Here is an 11,880-nt window from a genome sequence, read left to right as displayed (position 1 = left end):
GGCAGCGCCGGGAGCAGCGCGGCCCCGCAGCCCTCCCCGCGCACACGCGCCGCAGCCGCCCCGCCGCCGCGCAGCGCCTGCCCTCCCTCCCCTCCTCTTTTTTTTCCCTTTTTTTTTTCCTTTTTAATTTTTTCTCCCTTTCTCCCTTGCCCGCACCCCGCCCTCCTCCGAGAAGGAAACTTGACTGGATTTAATACGTTTCCCCCGGCTGGAAAGGAGCCCCCGCCTGCTGGGTCTGCCCCGGCCTCCCGGCAGACGAGGTAAGAAATGGAGACGGGCAGGGGAGCAGCGGCGGCGGCGGCAACAACGGCGCGATCCGCCTGGCGGCGGGGGTGGGGAGGAAGCGAAGCGAAGCGAAGGGAGGAAGGCAGGCGCTCGCGCTCCTCTCGATATCCTGTTTTCGGCCTCTGTTTGGTGCCCGCCTCGCGCTGCCCTCCGCGCGGCGGGACGCGCCCGCTGCCGGCGCAGCCGCCGCTCGCGTGGGGGCTGGGGAGGCGGCCGCGCGGGCGGAAAGTTTCTGAGGCGCTCGGACACAGAAGTTTCTTTGTTCCGTGGGAGAAGGTGCCGCGCTGGGACGGCCCCGCGGCGAGGCCGGGCTCCCGCAGCCCCTCTCTGAGGGCGCCGCCGGCCCCCGCAGCGCCGTTACCGGGAGCCCTGGCGGGGAAAGCCCCGTGTTTAACGGGCAGAGCCTGGCGTTTGGAGCTCGCTCTTCAGCCTCGGCCTCTGGCAGAGCAGCCCGTGTGCTTTCCCAAGAGTAACCGCTCGTTTCCTCTCATAAGGACCCGTCCCCGTGGTCGGGTCTTGCCGCTGCTGCCCTTCCTCGCGTCCCTCGACGTAACGAGTTTGGCCGCATATTTTCCAACTCGCCCGGGAGAGCCGCGCGCTGCCTCCCGCTCCTTGCACAAGTTCCCCTCGAGAGGCTCCGTTGGGAGGAGAAGCTGCTCTCCTCCCTCTTCAGCAACTGGTTGGCGTCGCGGAGGTGCCGCCGAGCCCTGGCCAAGCACAGCCGCGTTGGCCGCCGTGTAAAGGCGAAGCTGTCGGGGGTGAGCGACACCGTGGTTCTGCTGCAGGGTTTTCGCAGAACTGCTCCGTGTGTCAAGTAGTCGCATTTAGGGCGAGCGATATTGCTCCATATCTTGGTTTCACGTGCCTCCCAGAGAGGGTTGTTGGCCGGCTCCCCATGCAGGTGAGGAGCTGCTTGTCCCATGAAGGTTTCCAGTGAGCCGTAGTTTGTGCTGGCTTATTTTCCTAAATGGCCCTTGCTGTCGAACCAGCTCGAGTGCAGGCTGTTTGTCAGGCAGGATGTGCCTTCCTTCCTAGCTCGAGTAGCTGAGCAGCATGTGTCGGTATTTACGAGGAGAGGACAAAGTGATTTCTATGCAAACACATTAAAACGTATGGTGTTGGTAGTTCTTCAACAGCACCAAGGAGTCGAGTGTTATTAATCCTGCTTAGGCTGTTTCATTAAATTATATAATGCAAGGAAACATGTTAAAGTTTAACTGACCTAAAGTGGCTTCTCTTGCTGATAACGAGTGATTTGGTTTGCAATTTATAGACTTACCTTTCTAGGCAGCAGTAAAGGTTGTTCTTGGGCGTCTGAAAGGGCTGAACAAAATAAATGGCAGTGAACTTCAGTCTCCTTATATGGCTGGTGCTTGGCAGAAAAGCAATGAAGTCTAAATAGAGTAATCCTTTTACAAAGAACGATCACTTTCCAAAGCAGTGTCTCAGCCCCAGTAATGACTGGAGATTCGGGGCAGGGGGAATGTGGGGGGAGGAATTGGAGCAGTGCATGACAAATTTAGTTGTAAACCCCTATGTTCTTAATGGATGCAGTTTTGTTTCTTTTCAGACCTTTTGTGTTTCTCATCATGCACTTGATATTTTTCAATGCCACACAGAAGAATAGATCCTTGTAGTGGAGCCACAACTTTTTACACTAGTGTTTTGTCACCATGGTAGCTATGGATAAGGCCCTTTTTAATGATGAAAGTGTAATTCACTTCTGCTTACAGCTAATGGTTATATCATAGAATGCCACTCGTGTCATTAACATAGTTTCATAGTCATGAAGGACTGTATTCTTTCTCAAGACTGACTGTGTTTCAGTTCAGAATTAGGTTGATGCTCACATTGGTTTTATGAATAAAATGATTTAGGTATACACCTGGCAGCTCTGTTGTTTGGAACAGCTCTTTCATAGGTGTGTGTTGATGGCTTGGGGAAACATTCTTCTTACCTGGCTGTTCCTCGCTCGTGAATTAAATTAAGTTCATGTAAACATTGGTGACTTTAGTTGCTCTTACAGTCAGAGAGCTTGAGATTACATATATGGTGCGCTATCAGGAGGTCTACCGTATACTTTTTCAAGCAATTTCAGTAAAAATATGAATAAATTTGGCTTTGTCTATTTAAATATGTAATACATACTAATAAAAATTAAAGTTATCATATTGGTAATAGATTTTAGAAATAAAGAGAATGAGAGCAGAATTCTTCAGCTTTGCTTTTCCATGGGCATGTAATGGATTATTGTCTGACTGCTTTGTTCTTTGTTTTGTTTTTGTCTTTCCTGCTCCCAAACAAAAAGGAAAATCTTCCAGGGAAAACGTTATTTAAAGATCAAGTGTTTGATATCTCTTAACAGTATATTCTCCCCATGGAATAACCTGATAAACTAAAGTAGGGTCTGACATTTACTCTGTATAGTAGAATTACAAACCTAAACTTTGAAAAAGGGTGACATTTTGTCTTGAAGAAAAAGATGCTGTTACTAATATGAAAATAGTAAATGTCCCTATGTGAGCATGCAAATGTTGATTCTGATGATTGGGATAGGTGGTTAAACATGAACTATCTGCAAAGTAAAGATTTGGATACAAAACTGTTAGATTTAAAGCAGCTTGTCAACTCGCCTTTCCAGATCAGAATGAAAACATTGAATATGAAAATTATATATATATATATATATATACACATTGCTCTTCAGCAAAAATGTTATAATTATTATTTCTGATTTTTAGTGATTTGCAATAACCTATTAAATTGCTAGCTTAGTGTCTTTGGAGCATCTTACAAAGTCCAGTGTATGCTTCTGAGGTATGGATTACTTTTCTTCCTACAACTTCTGAAAGCTGAGAGATTAGTGTTTTGAATGGGTAGAGGAAATCTTTATGTTGTGCAACTTGTGAGCAGTCCCATGGCTGCTGTTTGTGTGTCAGATTCCAATTCTGGACAAGGGGCCCTTTTGACTTTTCAAAGCTGCTTGAAATATGCAACAGCTTCCCCCAGTGCTTGCGGTTCTCTTCACCTCTTGGGATGAGCTGCTGCAGTTTCCAGCTGTGCCGGGGCCGCGTGGAGCCCGCTGCATCAGCACGGCCGGCACAGGGCCGAGCAGCTATAGGCAACAAGTAGTGGGCCTCAGTGATGCTGCCTGGCCTACCCCCTAACGACTGACAACCCCAGAGAGATGCTAGGAACCTTTTTAAGATAAAGGTGGTCCAAAGATTAACATGACTGCTTTGTGGGTGGGTTTTTGGTTTTTTTGAAAGATTTTGGGCTGTAAAACATTTGCTTATTTAAGCAATCTTTACTTCTGATTAAGAATACAGTGTTCATATACTGTGAATAGAAGGTTTAAAATATAAATTTTTAAGAGTGAAGATGCTGATATAGCAGAGGGTATGTAAATACCATGTTCTGTTTGCATAAGAAAATTGGGAAAAGTGAGTGTTACTATGCTGAAATTGGTAGTATTTTTATTATATAATAATCTTGGGATTTTTTTTTAACTCAGTAGTACTTGGTCTTTCTAAGACACTATTTTTTTGATGCTTAAACTAATGTATAGATATTTGACCTGCTTGTTTAGTTTCATCTGTGCTTTCTCTGAGGGTAATGGAGAAACATGGTGTTTCAACATTGAATTATTCCTTCCATCTTTAGATGTGCACCAGGATTTTGCATAATTGAAAGATAGAGTTAAGCAGATCTCTTAGTTTGGCTTCATCTACATCAAATGGAAGTGTACTTGGAAAGCTTACTTAGGTACATACTTACCTTGGAGAGTGGCAGCTTTGCTTGCGTAGCTTAAGTTGAAAAGTAGATTACTTTCTCTATCTGAAGCTAATTTGTAGACACTTGATACTAAACAATCATTATCCTTAAGAACAAAAAGAGTGCTGATTAAGCTGAGTCTAAAGACAATGTGAACTCTCTGCTGCCATGGCTCTCCTGGGGCTTGTAATATTATGCGAAGTTACCCTGGCCCTGTAGCTCCTTGTGTTGGATGACTGAATCTTGTCAGATAAGTTAGTATATACCGTCCTCTGCACTTTATCTATTTCAGTAGCTGATGAAGAATTTGGCCTTACTCTTCTGTCCCATTTTTTGGCACGGTCAAGGGCCAAGAAAGTGTTAGGTAACAACATTTCTGTACAAATTTTGTTTTACACAGATTAGGGAGGGAAGAGGAATGTTCTGTGCTGTCCTGTTCTGTGTCTGTGCAGTGATTAGACACAGTCTAGACCTAAAAATCTTGTGAGTATAAGGAGAACTTCTTTTATTCTCTGTAAAAGCGAAGCCACAAAGGGAAGTGATTCTGAAGTGCACATTTTTTTTGTAGTTTCTAAAATTTTACGTATCTTTTATTATATACCCTTGCCTCTTCTGTAAATGAAACTTTTTAATTGAACTTTTATGTTTCACATTGCTGTTCAAAGGAATCCTGCAAGTGTAAAACTGCATTGTGTATGCATAGTGAAACAACTGCTAAAAGCAAATGTTTTTTCTGCTTCTCTTACCTACATGTATATTGTGAGAATAATAACTGAAAGAAACTGGAGGTCGGTATCGTCAGGCTGGTTAGTTCAAAATTCACAAGGTGTGTCAGCTCCATTTCTAAATAGAAAATTTTCTAAGCACTCAGAAATCTCCAAGCTGGTATAAAGCAGTAAGCACAGTGCTGAGCTTCCATGTCTTGTGCCTCAGTCCAGAAGGCTGGTGTGGAATGAGCAGAAATAAGTGTATGTAGACCAAGAAATTAATGATCTGTCTATTTTGGATTTTTTTTTTTCACAGCTCCAGTGGGAGATCTTGCAGCTAAACATATAGATTTTTTTTTTCAAGAAACATATAATACTTGTTCCAAGTGCTGCGTTACGTTCTCTTCAAAATCTAATTGTACTTGGGAGTTACCTTCCTGTGAGCTGTTAGTGACCAATTATGGCTCTTTGGGCTACTTACCTAGTTCTGGGGGAACTCTCAGAAGATTTGAAGTCTCCATGAAAGTTGCAGGTACTCGAAGCTTAGGGGACTCTAACTTGGAATGGGTGATATCTCGCTCTGAATTGGCCAGGGCCTTATTCTTTATTGGCAGGATAAGTGCTGATATTAATAACTAAATTGAAAGTGTTTGAAGTTCTGTTAGTTTGCTAAAGGCTGCTGCAGAAGGATGTGTGAAAAACAGTATCTGTCTTGGTCTCCAAAGTATTGTGCTCTTAAGTTTTACTGTTGCCTGTGGAACTTTCCAATCAACTTTTTTACTCTAACTGACGTGGAAAGTTCCTATAGCAGCTGTATGGAGGTCTGACTCTTCCCAGACTTTTCTGAAAGAAAACTTTGCTGTCCTGTAGTTCTCTGACTCATAACGTGGAGTCTAGTTTAATACAGTTGCAAGAGTGTGAGGGTTTTGTTTGTTTTTCCAGGTTTCCTTGCCTTCCTTGACCTGGCCTTTCTCAACAGCAGCCATTAAGAGGTTATGTTGTCTGTACTGATGATCAGTATTACTCAGAAAAAATTGCCTTTTTTTCTTGATGCATTGATGCTTCTGCTTGATACTTAAGAATTCACTTATTTTTTCAAAAAGATTGGAACTTCCAAAGCCTCCTTAGAAGGAAAGAAGGCTATCGTTGCTTTAGGCTACATCAGTGCATCTGAGTAATATCTGAAATGTGGTGCCAGATGCCTGTGAACATCAATCACAGGTACAGCCAAAAGCAGAAGAGTTTTGCTGTGGATGTCATTTTGAGCAATTGGATGATGGAGGGTTTCCAGAGTCTTTTGGAAGATATTTGGGAGGCTGCAAGGAAGCCTAGCTGAGAGCTACTGTTTCCCTTCTCCTCCCGTGACTGGAGTCTTCTTCGAATTAATCTTCTTGAAGAGAGAAGTGATAGTTTAGAAGATGAACCCTATTATCATCAACTTAGTCAAATTACCTCAGGTCTTTTGCCTTCACTTACAGATAACCCCAAGGATAGGGTGGATTTTTATATCTGAAACTGAGTATTAGGGAACTCTTAAATAGTGATGCTAATGTAAATTATAAATGTTGTCTTCCTCTGTGGAAATGTTATGCTTAATATTCCCTATGTGCTTGCACATGTCTGTGTTTGAAATGAACAAAGAACTTGGATGTGAAAGTATTCTCGGGACCGAGGCCTGTATTTTCAGTGAAAGTAAACAGTGAAAAGTGTCAATATAGCAATGTAAGTCTTCTATGTGAAAAATGCATGTGCCACATCGTAAAAAATGCAGGTACTGCATTTACTTGATGGCTTCCACTTTGGATACGAGATGGGTGCTCTTGAATGAGGGGATGAGTGTGCTGGCAGCCCCCAACGTGCCCTGATAGCCTCCTGCTGCGTTTGTTTGCTGTGGCAAATTAGTCTGTGGTGATCCAGAATGTCAGTGTGGTAGTTAGCTCCCCTTAGGAGAAAGTACTTATTTTGGCTTACTTTTGGTCACATAATCATATGTGATGTTAACCCTGGAGTTGCAGGTCATTTAAATTCTGAGATGCTCTATAATTGTGGGGTTTTTTGTTTTTTTTTTCCCTTTGGGAGTGGAATCTTCACTAAGGGGGAAAATTAATTCAGAAGTTCATACATCTCTGTGTTCCAGCCTTAATACTGTTTATTTCAGTTGTTCTTTGATTGGCCGGTGTAAAATGATTGATTTTCAATGATGGAGAATATTCACAAGTGTTTCAGCAGATCTCCTTTTGGGGGAGGAAGAGGTAATGAAGTAAAGAATGCCAGATGAGAGGATTTGGAGCAAATGTACAAGTTTTCTTCAAAGTCATTCACACATAAGTATTTCACAAGCTGTCTAAAAAAGAAAAAAAAATAATTTAAAAGGTTGGACTTTCTTTTTCCATTTTTGTTTCTCTGGGTGAGATGCTGTACCTGTGAAGGAACACTTACCTTGTCTTGTTTTCTGAAGCGTAGCAGAAGTGCTGAATGTCTCTACTGTTCCTGGGCACTTCTGCAGTGCTGCTGTCTCTGGAGCAAGACAGCGAGTGAGGCAGGCAAGCTCTTCTGTAGGATTCTCCTGCTTAGGACTATGAAATGAGAGGAAGAGGGGAGGCTTGCCAGGATTTCAAAAGTTCTTTTTAGTTTGTCATGAAACGAATATTTTTGCAATAGGGGCCTTTGACATCCTAAGGGAAAGATTATGGCCTTACTGCAGAAGCAAATTAAAAGAAAGTTGTATGATAGAAGAAAAACTTGTATTAAAATCACTCTTCCTAGTTCCTTTCTTACTTTCCCTCTCCCTGTCCTTTAAAAAAACAGTGAAGAACCAAGAAAAAAATGTTACTTAGAAAAAAAAAAAAAAAAAAAAAAAAAAAAAAAAAAAAAAAAGGGGAAAAAAAAAAAAAAAAAAAAAACCCCACACAGGTAATCTTTCTTTCTCTCCCTTCCAAATGGAAGGAATCTTTGTCTCATTTAATTGAATCCAAATATATATTGGATCAATCTAGATTCACAGATCACTCATTATACCCTTTGTGTTAAATCTCAATCAAGTGTTGTATTTTTTCTTCCAAATAAGAAATATTGAGGAATAAGTTGCACTTAAAATTCAAATGTTACTCTTTTTTTTTCCCCCCTCATGCTTGTATTAATTTGTTTTAAATCTTTCAAAAGTCTTGAAGGAACTACCCACTGGGCAATTAAAATTTTTGAAGATCAGAGTTACAGAGTTCACAACATCATATTCTTCGGTTTTCTTCGCCTGAGAAGACTGATGTGTTAATAGCAAATCAGTAGTACACTGTTGCTTTTTACTTCTGTAGCATTGAAGTTGCATTGAAAACTTCTCCTGCTAGAACAGGATGCCAGGAAGTTAAGTAACACTTTAAGCTAAGTTATTATTAAATCAACTTTGAATTCAATTTTTGATCATATAATTTCCAGAATAATAGCAGAAAGAACTTTACTTCTGCTTAGACCTGTCAGGTGAGAAACTTGTTTTTGACTTTTGATAGTGAGATCTAATCTATGTTAATACCAGTACGTTAAGAAAAAAAATGTGCTTTAGTATAATTGTCTAGATGCCAAATAATCCAATAACTCTTCTCTCCCCTCCTTTTTTTCCCTCTCTCTCTATGTAAGCAGTAGCTGTCACTCTTCCCTATCTGAAGAGACAAAAATCCTTTGGAAACCATTCAGGAATATCCTTCTGTTAATTTTGTACCAGTTGCTTATTTGATCTCCAAAATGCCTGACGCAGTGAAATGAAAGTAACATAATAGCTCTTTTTTAATCACAATATTCTGTTGGTTTAGACGCAAAGCAAAGTGAAGAGAAAAATAATCTGGTGTCAAAAGTATTGCGTTCTGTGTTGAGGATGAAGGGAGATTATAGACTGGCAGAAATGAAGATGAGTAAATGGAGGGCAATAGGAGAGTGCTGAGCCACATGTCATATGTGAAGAGTTGTGGTTGGAACCACAGTTCGGGCAACGAAGGCTAACGCTTGTATGTCAGGAAGGATGACTGGAATGGATTAGGATTTATAAATCAGTTGTAAAATGAATGTAAGGGCGGGGGGAAAGCAAGGTACGGTTGAGGGATTCTTTTATTTGTCCACGATAATGACTTCTTAAAAAATGCTGAAAACACTATTAAAGTAGTATGTGTTATAATTACTGCATAAATTAGATGCAGATGATGCTTGGAGTCAGGAAGTTTTTTTTTTTTTTTTTTTTTAAACTTAAATTATTTGTAGAACTACATGGTGGTTCTTTCCGTATTGCAGTAGTGATGAATGTGTGTTAAAGGAAACTCTCTTCTAAGTGTCACTGTAAATGGAAGCTTTTGGTCTATGGGGTTTTTTTAATATACAAAAAAGTGCAAAAGCAAAAAGGAAACTGTTTTATTGAGGATGGCATAAGGCAGGCATGGAAGTATTCTTCAGGGGAGAGGTTTCTAAAGCTGAGCTGGAGTCTTTATTTATTTTTTTTTTTTTTTGTTTTTGAAAGTAGTGACTTTGGTTAGGGTACTCGGTAGTAGTTTATGTGTCAAGATGTGTCTTTACTTTTGTTCTCTTTTTTGGTAAGGTTTAGTTTTTGGAATTAGCTACCGATTTGGCAATTAAAACGTGTACAAAACTTTTGCGTGTGTACAAGCCCCATGCTCCTCACTTGTACTGCGTAGCAGTATGTCTAGGAACGTGTCCCTGTGTGCGTGCGCCTGGGCACTGCGTGGGTCATGTAACCTGGCCAGCTTTGATGAGCAGTTCTTCGGCACAGTTAATCCAGCTTGGTGTTAACTAGCTGGTTTTGAGTGTGTTTCCTTCTCTTCCTGTGTACTCAATCTTTGATTTCCTTGTGTTTCTCTGTCTTACGCTGTTTTGGGTGCACTGTTCTTTGGTCATCTTAGGAATTCTTGCAACTACTTCTAGGAAGAACGCATGTAAAGCAGGACACGAGGTACTGCTTTGTTTTAATATATGGACAACACAATCTAGAAAAGGAAGGAAGAAAGAAAAGGGGAGGAGAAAAAAAAAAGTAACTAGATGTCTTCTGATAGCTGTTGATATGAAAAAGTGTTTTTTTTCTTTTTATTTGTTTTTTTTTTGTGTTTTTTTTTTTCCCACTTCAGTTTGTGCTGAACTGGTTGTGCATTGCAGTTTGCCTAAATTTTTACATGCACGCAAATGAATGCCTTAAGTCTGCCTTATAGGTTAGAGCTTTTCTTATGTATTGAAATACTGCATATTTACAACTGTGCAGCTTGTTGTTTGAAAACCGTTGGTCTCTGCTGCAGATGGCTGCATAGTCTAAGGAGTGGTTTCCTGGCTGCATTGTACATGGAGTGCCAAACATCAGAGCTGTTCTGTTCTGGAATGCCAAAATATATTAAATCCATTCAGGAAGCAGCATATGTCAAATGAATAAAAATATCACACTCATGCAAAAGAGAATATGGTAGATCTGTTTTTCAAAACTGACACTTTTCCTGAATTATGGGATTAAAAAATATGAAATAAAGGACTTCCTGTATTAAGTACAGAAGAGAGCATTTGATATCAGTTGCTGTCTTACACTTTCAGATATCTTACGCTTACAATTTTTGCTTTACTGCTGTTTCTTTCCTCATACCCTGTTTTTTCCTCTTTATTAAGAATGCAATTCCAAATTAAAATATCCATAAATTATCAAAAGGAGATGCTGTGTACAGAAAGGAGTATTATTTTTATTATTTTTTCCTTTGGTATGTGGCATCTGCAGCATGCTTTTTTTTCTATTGTAACTTATTGGTAGAACACATATAAATTATTTCTGGCCACTACAGGTAGAAAAATAGAATGGTTAAGGCTAAGAATGAACAGTGAAGGATATTGATTCAACCCAAAGTCTCCAATTCCAACAAGTTCTCAAGGCAGGAAGTGGAAATGTGTATGAATAATAGCTCCAAATATTGCAGGATTTTATTATGATAAAGAACCAAGCCCAGGGCAGAGGGTGTTTTGTTGCGTTTAACTTCCTTCCTTGCCAATAAAGTGGTAGTCAGTTTAATTCCTCTTATTTGGAATGTGAAGTTATTTAAAACTGCATTGGCAAGGAAATACAGCTTGTCTCTTTAGAATTATAATTCCATCACTTTTTTTTTGCATGAAGTTTTCCTTTAATCTGAAGTAATTTGAAACTTTTGATTTCATAACTTTGCTTAAAACAATGTCTGAAGGAATGAAACATTTTAAAGCAGTTTTGTTTGTCACTTCCTAATGTTTTGCCTCTTTGTTTTTTCTTCTCTCATTGCTGTGATGAGTCCTATGCTTGTATAATAACTTCAATGAATTACCTTATGTAAGATCCCTAGTGCTATTTTGTCTTCTCTAGGAAGTGATAGAGTTCTGAAAGAAGAGGGAGGTGGTGGTTTTTTTTTTTTTTTTTAGCTGTGGAAGACAGGGATTTCTGTAAATCCAAATGTTATTAAATGTTGATTAAATTATAAGAAACTTCATCTGAGGACTAGTCGTGGCAGAGACCTTAGCTGCCAGCGTTTCTGTACTTCTCTTTTGGTGAGGAAGGGAGGAAATGATACCAAGAGTTGAGATTTGAAACAGTGAGAAAGTTTGCCATGTGATCTTGTCCCCTTCATTGAAAGGGGAGATGCTGGCTTTTTTATTTTGTTTTGTTTTTATTTTGTTTTAAGCTCTGCCCTTCCTGCTTCCTGAAATTTTTGAGTGTTCCATAGTAATGATGCTGTCAACCGAGGATGTACTTGCATGCTGGCAGATGATTCATACAGTCCAAAAGAGCTCCTGCAGTTACTTGTCTGGATTCTCATTTCCTGGGTTCTCTTGGGCCTTTACATTTTTTTCTAACAGTTCACCTGTCTTCCCTGCTTGAGATGTCTTTTGTTTTGCCAGGTCTCAACCTTTTTGGAATAGTTTTGTGAGGATCTGTAGAAGATACGTTGGAGGGCTGCAGGAAGTAGGTCGGAGTATAGAGTTGTAATTCTACGTCTTGGTTCTTTTTTTGTCCGTAAGTGTTGCAAGCAATACTTTTTTGTGCTGGCTGAACATGCTACCCAAGGAAGGCCTGGTCTGATTATTATGAATCCTATGTTTCTACTTTTCTTCCACTTTT

At 40.3% G+C, this 11,880-nt stretch overlaps 1 protein-coding gene across 4 annotated transcripts in view; it reads left to right on the top strand.

The window, feature by feature from the left end:
- Window positions 1–134: 134 nt before the first annotated feature.
- ERBIN (erbb2 interacting protein) overlaps window positions 135–11,880 on the top strand; it is a 94,073-nt gene continuing 82,327 nt past the window's right edge. For 3 of the 4 annotated variants that reach the window (XM_026036887.1, XM_026036904.1, XM_026036895.1), the window contains exon 1: window positions 135–260. The gene's annotated coding sequence lies outside the window, so the exon portion shown is untranslated. The remainder of the gene's footprint in view (window positions 261–11,880) is intronic. The other variant, XM_026036912.1, reaches the window with a different exon arrangement.

This window comes from Nothoprocta perdicaria, unplaced genomic scaffold (genome assembly GCF_003342845.1).
Source record: "Nothoprocta perdicaria isolate Ctin4 unplaced genomic scaffold, notPer1 scaffold_1, whole genome shotgun sequence".
NCBI lineage: Eukaryota > Metazoa > Chordata > Aves > Tinamiformes > Tinamidae > Nothoprocta > Nothoprocta perdicaria.
The sequence above is the reverse complement of the archived record's forward strand: the minus strand, read 5'-3'. Positions and strand labels throughout refer to the sequence as shown.